Below are 12,751 nucleotides of genomic sequence, written 5' to 3'. Positions count from 1 at the left end.
GACAGCTGGGCCCTTAATAACACTGGTTGATGTTTCTCCTGTGCCAGCAGCCCAAATGGGCTATGTGCAGGCTCAGAGCCCAGGCCACTTGGCAGCTGTTTGGAAAATGCACCCCTTCCATTTCAGAACTCAGGGCATTTTTATAGCAATTCAATTCCTGGCAGCATGGAAATATTTAAAAAACGAAACATGCAGCATCTCTTTTCTCAAAGAGCCACTTTGCCGTCACACCCTGTAATGCCTGCAATGCGTGGGCCGGGCAGTCAGCTGTGACTTCATGTTGCTGTGAAAATGGAAGCTCAGAGAAGCTGCCCTGTTTTTTTTTTTTTTTTCCCCTCTTCTTTGTCAACTGGCATAAAAATCAAATGAAGTTTAAAGCTGGCTACATCATAGTCTCCAATAATGTAAATAAATCATTTATAAATAGATAGGCCATGTGTCTTCCAGATTGAACTGGTCTTATTCTGAAGCCCAAGTCTTCCCCAGAAATGCTAAACTCACCCCATTCCCTGCACACACTCCTGGTACCATTGGGACCTTGAGAAACACGGGAGCAGAAACTTCCACAATTTCCTTGAACGTAGCAGGTCTGAACACGGTTTGTTTTATTCAGATTCTGTACAATAGTGGAAAATATAGTGCACAATTTAAAATCCATAAATTCTATTTAAGGAATAGAATTTGAGGTCGAATTCTATTTCTGGCACTTACTAGCTGTGCTGCCTTCATAAATCACAGCATCGGAGAACCAGTCCCTTGACAGTGTCCTGAGCGGTATGGGCATGCTACTTTCTTCTTGAACAGAATTAACTTGGAACATCAGACTGTTAAATCCATTGGTGGCCTTATGTAAGAACACAGGGAATGGGGTCTTTCATAAGATGCTGATAACGGAGAATAAAGCCCACTTTAATAAAAGGGATATGTGTGTACGTGCGCCCAGGTGTACAAAAATGTGTGGACTGGGGCTGAGGGGTAGAAAATACATAGCTTATAGAACTACAGATTAATGGAAATGAAGAATAAGACAAGGGTAGAAACAAAATTTAGGCCAAAAAAAATACAGAAGTAGTTTGCAAACATGTAGAAATGATGGTTCTACTTGGATTCTTGAAAAATAAATTATGTTTCTACCTTGGGCAGAGCTGATGGGTGACCTTGATCATGGGAGAGGAAAAATTATTTTTGAATTCAACAGGCATTTGGAAAGTTTTTGCATATTTTTGAATAAAATCAATTATATAGAGTAAAGAGAAGAATGAATAATATTTGGATATTTAGTCAACAATCGTAAAAGAGAAAAATAGCAAACCTCAATATCACATTTACTGAGGGCCTGATGCCCCTTGGGGAAGTTTACCTGTGTCATCTCGTCTAATGCTCGCTGTGGCTGGGCACAGCAGGACATCAGGGTTAGATGGAAGCCAGGGGCGTGTCCTGTCGTGCAGGCCCTGCTGCTGACACACCCAGGGCCAGTGTGAAGCCGGGCTGTCCAGCTTTGCAGTTGCAGTATCTTTCCACTGTACCCCAGTCTTCTCAAAAGTCCCCAAGTGCTGCCTAAGGAACCAGGTTACTCTAGGGAAGGGGTGGGCTGAACTGTGGGATCCCAGAATCCAGAAGCTGAAGTCCTCTCCCCAGTAACTCAGAGCGTGACTTCATGGGTGGGTAGACAAGGTCTTCACGGGGGCACTCAAGTTAAAGGCAAGGCCTGAGGCTGGGCCCCGTCTCACACAACTGGTGCTCAGTCAAAGGGGGGAATGTGGACACAGATGAGGAGCTCACCATGTGGAGATGAAGGCAGACACGGATGATGGCTCTGTGAGCCAAGGAATGCCGGTGATTGCCAGCAAACCGCCAGAGGTAAGAGCAGACTCCTTCCTCACGGGGAACCAGCCCTCCTGACTAATGACTGACCTTCCTAATGCCATGGCCCTTTAGTACAGTCCCTGTGGGTTCCGACTCACAGGTTGAGAACTGCTGCCCTAGACAGTTGCTATTCACAGCCCTTCTGTAGCCTGGTGTGTAGCACGCATTGTTAGTCACCAGTTAGTCACCAATCCCACTGTCTTCCTTGCCAAGTAGTGGCCTTGGTCAGCAGTATTCTCAGCCTGCACTCCACCCTCACTCTCCCTTCCTCTCTCAGCTAAGAGTGACTGTGAGATAGTCGGAGACCTTTAGGTGAGCTTGGGACGCCTTATACAGGGGCGAGTCATGAAGGCACTGCTCCTTCCCTCCGTTTTCCACCTTGACTGTAGACGTGATCCCTGGAATCATGACGAGCCCATCTTGCAATAAGGAGGTGAAGAGAAGTCAAACAAAATTCACAAGTTCAAAGGCAGCAGAGGAGGCCAGCAGGCTCCTGGGTTGCAGACGCTCTGGTCCTGTTGCTGGGGCCTGAGTCTGCCCACACGGTGTTTGCTGGCTCCCTGTTACTGGCAGTGGAAGCTCCCTACCTGGTGAGGCCTGGGACTGAAGGGGATGGAACACATGTTGGAATGAGAGATGCTGGAGGCACAGGCAGGTCCTATGGAAATTGGAGGAAGAGGAGTTGGTCTGAGCTGGATCTTAAAACAATACGGGAATAGTTAAAAAAAAAAAAAAAGGAGGCTTCTAGGAGGTATTTGCTCTGTGGAGAAAGAAGCATGCGGTGACCCAAAGTGACCATGCCCAGATGGTGTGACCTGTTTTTTAGGGCATTGCTCTCTTCAAGCTGGCTGTGTTGATATATGGATGGTGGATACAATATGAAGAAATAAGTTGACTTGAAATAACAAAGATATCCCTAACAGGGATAAAATACATTATGTCTCCATCCTACAATGGCCATGGCTGGGATATGTTAGGAATAACTCAAGCATATTTATTTTAAGGAATTGTGCATTAGTGGGGCTGAAGGACTTGGTTTTTGGTAGTTTCTGAGAAGTTGCCACTTATTCCTGCAAAGGAAAGGATTGCACTAATTTTCTAGAAACCTGGTCTGCACCTAATGGAATCATCTTTCAGAGAGAAAGGTAAAAACAACACAGCAGCAGCAGCCAAACACCACGGGGTGTCCAGGTGTTGGAGCGTCTCCGGGGTTTGCTGCCAGTGCTGCTGTCTTCCCAGTCGCGTCTAGATGCAGCTGTGGGGCGGGGTGGGGTGGTCAGGCTTGACACAGAATATAATTTCCATGGAGTGTTTAAATGGTTTGATTTGAACTAAAGGAAACACTGCAAAAATGCATTTTTCATATTCATTTGTGGTATAGGACTTTCTTATACGAACATGTTATACAAAAGCTGAGAGGTGACAGGTGCAAGGAAATTACTTTTGAAACAAAAAAAGAAAAAGTAAATAAACTCCTAATGCAATGAAAGTGTATTTTGACTGGTGCAGTGGCTCATGCCTGTGATCCCAACACTCTGGGAGGCCAAGGTGGGTGGATTGCTAGAGCTTAGGAGTTCAAGGCCAGCCTGAGCAAGTGCAAGACCCCAACTCTAAAAAAAAAAAAAAAAAGCCGGATTACAAGAGCCCAGGACTTTGAAATTGCTGTGAGCTATGATGCCATGGCACTCTATGGAGGGTGACAAAATAAACTCTGTAACAACTAACAACAACAACAACAACAGAAAGGGTACTTCATAGGAATATTTGTACTTCACAGTTTTTTGGGGGGAAGAGGGGATAGTCTCATTTTGTTGTCCCAGGGTAGAGTGATGTGGCCTCAGCTCACCTCGCAGCAACTTCCGACTCTGGTGTTCAAGTGATCCTCCTGCCTCAGCCTCCTGAGTAGTTGGGACTACAGGTGCCTACCACAATGCCCGGCTAGTTTTTCTATTTTTAGTAGAGACAGGGTCTCACTTTTGCTCAGGCTGGTTTCCAACTCCTAAGCTCAAGGGATCCTCCTGCCTCGGCCTCCCTGAGTGTAGGGATTACAGGTGTGAGCCACCATGGCCTACCAATTTTTTGTTGTTTTTATTCCTGTAATAACATTTGGCATCGCTGTGACTTTATGACAGGTCAGAAAGAGAAATAACACTGCTCTGCGCAGGCCTCTGGTCACTAGAAACTGGCCTTTAAATCCATGAAAACCAGAACTAGGAGCATTTACAGCTGCAACAGTCTTCATCAAAAGCACCTGCCCGCCTCTTTCTGTTCATCTATAAATTACACACACATTGTATTTTTATAGCATAGAATTTTCTGGAGTGCAGCCCCCCTGGAAGCACTTTTGACCCGTGAATAAACTACCTTTGATCAGCTCACAATAGGTAGCTGGTAAGGAAGGAAAACGGGGGAAAAAAGATGAAGAGACACTTCTCTGATTATGTCAAGCGAAGGAAGAGATGGACCCTCACTTTCTAATGACTAACAGAGCAGGTAATAAGGACCCGTGACAAAGGAGGAGATGATGACTGTCACATGTGCTGGCTTTTCAGAAGCTTATGCAGGATAAGGAATATGTGGTTCCTTTGCTGTGGATCAAACCTCCTCAGCACAGTGAAAAGCAGGAGAGAAGCCCTGGAAAATTAACAAAGAGCCAAAGATGGTCAAACACCACACGAAACGTGCACTGCAGTAAATTGGTGAATCGTGATAAAAATGAAAAAATACAACAAAGATATTCTTTTAGATTGATTTAATGGCTTTTTAAATGACAGCTTTTGGTAGCAAGGAACAATTGTGGTATTGACTGTTCAGAGAGAATAATGACCCATCACTTTCAGGCCCCAGGGCCTGTGACAGGGGCACCTCTACTAGGCCCTGGGCGATCCCCGGCAGTCACAGGTTGAAAGCACAGCTCTGCTGTTAACGAGCTGTGGGCTGCAGTGCAGCTTCTAATCTCCATAACCTGGTTTCCTCTCTCTGATCTGGTGGGGATGCCTCTTGCTGCGGACATCAGGCACGTAGTGGGTGTTCTGTCAGCACTCCGCCCTTCTCTCCTTTCCACCGGAAATCCTGCGAGTTTCACATCACGTGACCAGCCTGGGTTTACTGTGGATTACTTGGGTAACCACGGAGTGTAGTAATGCCTGCTTCTTCTTCTTCTTCTTTTTTAATTAACAGTATTTGTGGCTCACAATTCTACCAGGTGGGTAAGAGCCAGATAGTCTGGGTTGGCATCCTAGTTCCTCTATTTGGGTGCTTTCTGTGTGACCTCGCACAGCCCTGACGGTTTCTATGCCTCCATTTCCTCACCTGTAGCGTGGGAATGAATGCTTCTCATAGGACTGCTCGGAAGAGTAAATGAAGTAAAGCTTGCAGAATTCTTCGAACAGAGACTAGTGTACTTGAGGCCCTGTGTCAGAAGTCCCCGTGCCTTTTTGACAAAGCTGATACGTAAATATTTCTTGCATCTTACAAAGGTGCAGCTTCTCTGTGGCCAGAAGCACTTTTCTCCTTGGAAACTAAGTACTAACCAGATCAGTATCCCCCCTCTCCAGGCCATTTTCATTACCTACGTACCGAGGGTGGAGGGTTCAAACCCAAACCCGGCCAAACTGCAAAAAAAAAAAAAAAAAAATAGCTGGGCGTTGTGGTGGGCACCTATAGTCCCAGCTACTTGGGAGGCTGAGGCCAGAGAATTGCCTAAGCTCAGAAGTTGGAGGTTGCTGTGAGCTGCGTGATGCCACGGCACTTTACTGAGGGCAATAAAGTGAGACTCTTGTCTCTACAATAATAAATAAATAAATAAATAAATAATGGTATTATTATTCATTAAATTTATTATTGAGGACCTTATATTTTGTTGTTACAGTGAATGGGCTATTTTCATTGTAATTTCTAAATAATTATTATAGGATATAGAAATGCCTCCGACTTCATATGCTGATCTTATTTATAACAACCTAGCAATCATTTTGGTTTTAACAGTTTATAGTTTTGCCTGCTTTTCAAAGATAATCCTCTAATTTTCCATTCTTATCATTACTATATCTTTTTTTTTCTGCTTTAGCTAAGAGTTTTATACTAAATATAAGTGGTGACTGTCAGCCTTATTGTTAGATTAATTTAAATGGCGCTAAATTACATACATTATGTACAATCTTTGTGTTGTTGAATCATCCTTGAATTCCTGAGATAGACTATACTCGGTCAGGTTGCATTCATTTGTATTTGCTGGGTTGCTGTGCCATATTTTTAAAAGGATTTCACAATGATTCATTAAGTAGTTAAATTTACAATTTTCCTTTCTTAAATACCATTGTGTGGTTTAGGTATAAAAATTATACTAACCTACCAGAATGAACTTGGGATTCCTGGCAAGAATTGTCTGTAATATTTTGTTATCTTTTTATTTGGGGGCATAGGTGAGCCGGGAGAAGATTTTGATTACTGATTACCATTTGGATCACTAATAATTTATACTTCTTCTCTAGCTTATTGAAGGTCTTGCCAACATCTGCATTTTGGGCTGAGTGGTTCTTTGTCATTGAGGGTTGTGTTGTGTGCATTGTACAGTGTGTAGCTGGAGCACCTGGGCTCGACCCACCAGAGGCTATCAGCACCTTCCTATCCCTACCCAAGTGGTGACACCAACAGCGTCTCCAGATACAGCCAAAATACCCCCTGAAGGCAAAATTGCCCATGGTTGGGACCACAGATATGACCTGTATAATAATATTTATCTGATAGTATGATAGCATTGATGTGAGAATTTAAAGAATTAAAGCATGTAAATCGCTCAATTATTTTCTGATCCATAGAAAGTGCTTAATAAATGTCAGTATTTTCTATTGTAAGTAGTTTTGCAAGATCAGGTTATCAAGGCTTGTCTTCTGAGTGAGGAGAATGGTCATCTCCCCAGGGTTTGACAATCTTTTGCTTGGCAGATGGTGAGAATGAGACCTAGCTTTTGTGTTTTATCAGGGATTTTTAAAATATTTATATGCAAAAAGTGTATAAAACTTTTAATTCAAAATGATCAAAAGTTGCAAACATATGGAATATAGCCATATAGTCAATTAATTGTCCTGGGAAAGGGCTCTTTCAAAGGCAGACTCAGAGAAAACGTGCACTACCAGAAACATAAACCCTGCTGCGTGACCCCAAGAGTGCGATGCATTTTCTTGCAAATGCAAAAATAAAGGGTTGTCACATAAATCCTTGTCCGTGAAGGGTGCTGTCACATAAATTCTTTGCTGTTAAGGTAATACTGACTGCCATCACTGCCTATTTTCTCATTGTGCTGAATTTTCACAAACCTTTGTGAAATATAGTTTTTTAATAGCTGTAGCTTACAAAAACTTTGCGTTATGGACAGGACCTTGTGAGATGGGAGGAAAGTTGGTATAAGGTAAACATCACGATGCTCTAACCAGGCTTTAATTTCCTGCCCTATCACCTATCTCTGGAACTTTGGCAAAGTACTGAGACTTAGTGATCTTTTATTTGTTCAACTATGCCAAGGGACAAGGATTGAAATGGTTTTGCTTTTGAAAATTTTGTCTTGCAGGACAGGTGGAAAGGGTAACATTCTGTGTGTCTGATAGGACAGAATAAGATAATGGGAAGGGTGTTCCCAAGAGCCAGAACCTGGAAGTTATCTGGCTTTGCTGTGTCCTGGCTGTGTGGCCATGGTCAGCTTGACCTGCCTGTGTGTGGCCTTCAGCTCTGCCTGGTGGAGGTGCTGTCAGTGCCATGGTGACGGTCCAGTTGGTCAGGTATAGAAGTCCCTAGAACAGTGCCCAAGTGCTCAGCAAGTCAGCTTCGATCACACGCTTCTGATCACTGCTGTTACTGTCATTAGCCATCAGCCCCCATGCTCACGTGAAGTGGAGCCTGCACTGCCATGCTCACAGGCTGCTGCTTCACTTTGAAGGCAGTTCACACATGTTAAGGGCCTTTCTCTGGTTTCAAATGAGAGCAATGTGATTTCCTGACTCACACCGGCCATTGTCCCGCCCTCCCTTTGGAAACTAAATAACAGACATCACTAGCCTAGAAGGTTCCGGAAGTCAGAGAAGCACTTTGGGGCCCTGTTTTCAGGGGATTCCATCAGTGTGACAAGTGCAGCCCCCAGGTTTCCATTCTGTTCCCTGTCCCCTTCCCCTGCAGGGGTCCAGACAACTGCAGGGGCAGGAAGCCAGCAGAGCTAGGCACTGTTGTCCCAGAAAGATTGATGGGTTTCTTTTCATGTTCCCAAAGTTCAGGGTGTCTCCATCCCACATGGGGCGATCAGCCTCTGCCAGCTTCCAGGGGGCTTAGAACAATGCCACCCCATCATGCAGGAAAAGTTGCAGGGAGCTGTGACGGGAAAACCTGACATCTACAGCCTCCTGGGAGGAATTTGGAACATAAACCCCACAGCGTCAGGGGCGGGTGGTGGGGGAGACAGCCCCGAGCTGGACCCAGCTGCTGGCAGCTGGTGGAGATCTCGCCATGGAAACAGGCCAGTTCTGAGCAAGCCTCTGCGTGATGGGGGCTGCTCTGTGGCCCTCCTGAGAACGTTGAGGGCTTTCTGTAGGTCTTTGGGGGCGACCTCCTGAAAAGAATCCTATTTTCAGCTTGCCGGGGTGGTGTGACTGCTTAGTAAGAAGTAGCAATTTGTCCAGGAACAACCCTACGTGAACTATTAAACAAGTTCGTGTGATGAAAACAGATCTGTACATACACAACAAGAAGCCCTTTCTTTCGCCTCAGCTTTGTAAGGAATGGCAAACAAAGTCATCCCAGCAGTGACCAGTAGAAGTGAGTATTCAGCCCTTTCCGGGGGACAACGCCCACTCACGGCAGGTGCTGGTGAAGACATTCCGGGGCAGAATACCTGGATCCCATCATGTGTTTTGCTGCTAATCATGTGACCCGTTATGACATGTCACTGATGACCTTGCTAAGGTTTTCCTCACCCTAATTCCTTCTCTATGCAAACCGGGGGTGACATCTGTGTCTCATAAGGTGGACTGGAGACCACAGCAAGGGAATGGCTATGAGAGACTTAAGAGCTCAGGAGCCTTCACACTCACAGTTACCATAAACAGCCACGTGTCAGCGCGTGGGGACTCAAACTGACAACCTAGTAGTGGACTCAGAACCTGCTTTCCCTCTCCAGACATCTCTCCTGACACTGTTCCCGTGAGGTTTACGTTCTGGTCTTTTGCACTGTAAGCGCCCATGTTGACATCATGTGATGGTGTGCGTATATATCTATACAGTGTGTCACAGATCCAATGCAATTATGGGTTCGCTTTGCTTTGTTAAGAATTTTTTATACCCAATCAGAACTTTTAATAATTTCTTCCTTGGAAAATTTTTTATAGTGCACCCCCCACACACACATCTTAGTTTTGCGCTTCTACATTTATGGTGGTTTATCCAAGTGATGGAGGCAAATTTTTTAATAGGCTTGGCAAACAGATTTCTCCAGAATTAAAAATCTTTGCTCATTATGAGCAACATTTCTAAAGAGATCTGAAATAATTTACCCAACCAAATCCTCCTTAATCTTCACACATTTCTTAATGTGGTTCAATTTAGTTTGAGTCTTTGACATCAAATATTGTCAAGCCCTAGTTTTGTGACTTGTCTTCCTAAGTGCTTCTCTGGGAAGGGTCCAGCTATTCTCTCTGTCCCTTCCCTTCCTTGGGGTGTGTGTGGCCCGAGCACCTGCTGAAACCTGACTGCGGTGTCTGTAGGTGACTGTGTGCCCCACTCAGAACCTGTGGGAGAATCGTACTACACTGATTTTCCCTGAGAGGACAGGAATACTAACTTATTAAACTTTGTATCCTTAGCGGGCACATAAAGAGGTTATTACACATTTGCTGAGTGAATTGATGACTGAGGAGGTGACTGCCAACCCCACCTACCCGACCGCTCAGTGCATCGGTCTGAGTCCACGGAGAGGCTGGTGCCAAAGCAGTGTGGCCTGGGAAGAGAGATTGGTGAATGGGAAAGAGGAGGGGTCGGAAGGAGGAGGGAGAGCTGTCAAACCACCATGACGGCCACAAACTCGTGAACAGGGAGAGGAAAGAAGAGGGAAGTAGGAAGAATCTCAGGCCATAGGCCACAGCCAGGCTGCCATGGGCAGCTGAGCTGAGAGTAAAAGAGAAGAGGCCCAGGGGAGGAGAAATGGGCCAGAACCAGCATCACCATCAGATTCAGTCATTGGTTGGCTTCAGCTTTGACAGCGGCTGCAGCTGGGTGGGTCAGTCACCTACACTCACTGTGGTCGGTGCTCCTGGAGGTCTGAACAGAAGACCTCCCAGCCACCAAAGCCTTCTGCATCCTGGTGCCACAGAGAGACAGGGAGTAGCTGTTTGGGGCTCTGCGGGGCAGACAGTCTCTGCCGTGTCCACTCAGCCCTCCAGCTGCAATGCTAAAGCAGCCACAGACAGACGGTGGAGTGCATACAAGACCATATTCCAAAAAATCCCCCCAAAACTTTGCTTCAAAAACAAGGGGGTGGGCTGGATGGTTCATGGGCAGAGTTTGAGCTTTAGATTAGAAAATGAGATCAAAAACAAAGAGGACAAGGTTCAGAAAGTAAAAATCACTCGGCGGTTACTCCACAATGACTGGTAAGGTCAAGGCTAACACCAAGGTCCTTCCCCTGCGCTTGCAGTGACTTCATCTCACCAGCCTTCTCTCCTGGGATTTTCAATCCCAGGAGAGAAAAATGGGTAGTTACTTGAGGAGAAAGGGGAAAAAGAGGACAGAAATAAAAAGCAGGCTATAGAGACCCTGGAAGTCCTCGCCAAGTAGGTACAGGAGAAACACTGCAGGTTTACAGGAGCTCGGCAGTAACAGGTGGGGTGGTAGACACCAGACACAGGAGGATACACTCTGCCGGTGACGGTGGCAGTCCAGAGGGGGACCCTGAAGAGTGAGGGACTCAACAGGACACAGACAGCACAGAGAGAGGGAAACTGGGGAGCTGGGACAGTGATGTGGGGCTTGTGCAGCGAGGACGAGTGAACAGCCGGTCCCCGCGGTGCCACAGAGAGGCAGCTTCTCGTCTGTATCACTGACACCATGGCAGCTCCAGGAACAAAACAGGAAATTAAAAGTTGCTGAGCTGAAGGAAAACCACATCCTGCAATCGGTCCATCTCAATGGATGATGGAAATCTCACTGTGAATGCCCAACAGACAGGAATCGGCAGCTGGCTGTCGGGGGTCGGGGAGGGGGTTGCAGCCAGAGGCATGATCAGGAAAGTCAGCTGCTCAGCACCTTCTGAAGGACAGGGGAGGATCAGGCTGACCCAGGACAGGACTGTGAAAGGCTTCTCAGGGGCAGGAGAAGTAAAAGGAGGCACAGCTCTGGTCAGGCAGTGAGACAGAAAACCAGGAGGGGCCAGCCTGGCAGGAGCCGAGGGAAGGTCTGCTCACAGCTCACTGTGTCTCTGCCCAGGCCCCCATTCCCTCCGGCTGGTCCCTCTCACCCTGCAGGGGTCTCAGAAGCATTAGTGCCTCAGGAGGGGCTCTGCCTGCTCCAGCTCCGACCCTACTGAGCCCAGGTCCCTTCTTGTGCGCCCAGCACCTAGAATGTCCTCCTGCAGGGCTCAGATCTCAGCAGCACTGGTCTGTGTGCTGACCTCTCTCCCATGGAACTGTGGGTTCGTGGGGGTCCAGAGTCGGCCTGCTGCTCCTATATCCTAATCATGAGGAAGATGCCATTACGTTTGGCATTCGGCACATAGTAGGGCTCACGCACATTGCTGGCGGGCCGTGCCAGGAGGAGGATTGTTGGCAATGTCAGAAGCTGTGGCATCTTAGGAAGGAACTAGAGCCAAGGAAAAGGTTGAGGCCTTGACCATGGGTGAGTGGTCAGATCGTAAACCAGCTGGTGGGGAACTAGGGGGTGGGCAGGGGATAAGGACATAGAGCTGAGGGAGGAAGGGTGTGGACAGCGCCCTCTGATCTGGGCACAACTGCTGTGTGACAAACCACCCCAACATGTAGTAGCTCCTGGGTGTGCACCTGGGGCCAGCCAGGGCGGGGTAGAGCTGGCTCACCCCTGCCCCGCACCGCACAGGCTGCAGCTCTGCCCCACCCCAGGGTCTGCTTCCAGGATGGCTCAGTCTCAGCTGGAGCTCAGCCATGGTCTTCCTTCATCCACCAGCGTCTCTTCCACGGGCATCCCAACCGCAGCGTGGCCAAGTTCAGGAAGCTCAGGCCAGAACTGCAAGGCCTGCTGACCGAGACTCAGAAATCCCAGAGGGTCACTTTCCCTGTGGTGCAGGGAACAGCCAGGTGGAGGAACATGAGAAAGGACTCCACCTCCCAGCGGGAGGAGACGCAAAAGGCCTGGGGCCTCTGCCCAGCTGCCTGCATCCTGAGGCCTGGAGAGACCAGGGATTTACACAGCGAGTCAGCGGCAGGAGAACTGGGGTTTCTGCCTCTCCCTCTGGCTCTTTCTGTTAGAATCTGGTGTGTGCCTCTGAGTGATCGTGGGATGGTCCCTGGCCAGGTTACGGAAGTCTCCTTCTTAGAGTAAAGAGCATCTGTATGTGTCCACACTCAGAAAGAAGAACTGAGATAATGTCTTCAGGTATGGACGTGTGGTCTCTAGTAAAAATAGAAAACTAGCCAGACATTGTGGCAGGTGCTGTAATCCCAGCTACTCAGAAGGCTGAGCCCAGGAGTATGAGGTCTCTGTGAGCTATGGCACCGCACCATTCAACCCAGGGTGATTGAGTGAGACCGTCTCAAAAAAAAAAAAAAAAAAAATGTGGCATAAACAGATGGGCACTTGCTTTTGAAGAAAAGTGGAAAGAAATGGCCGTGTTTCCTGCCCTGCAGCCGCCACAGTGGCCAGCACACCGTGTGCT

Source organism: Nycticebus coucang, chromosome 23 (genome assembly GCF_027406575.1).
Source record: "Nycticebus coucang isolate mNycCou1 chromosome 23, mNycCou1.pri, whole genome shotgun sequence".
NCBI lineage: Eukaryota > Metazoa > Chordata > Mammalia > Primates > Lorisidae > Nycticebus > Nycticebus coucang.
Note: the sequence above shows the minus strand (reverse complement) of the source record.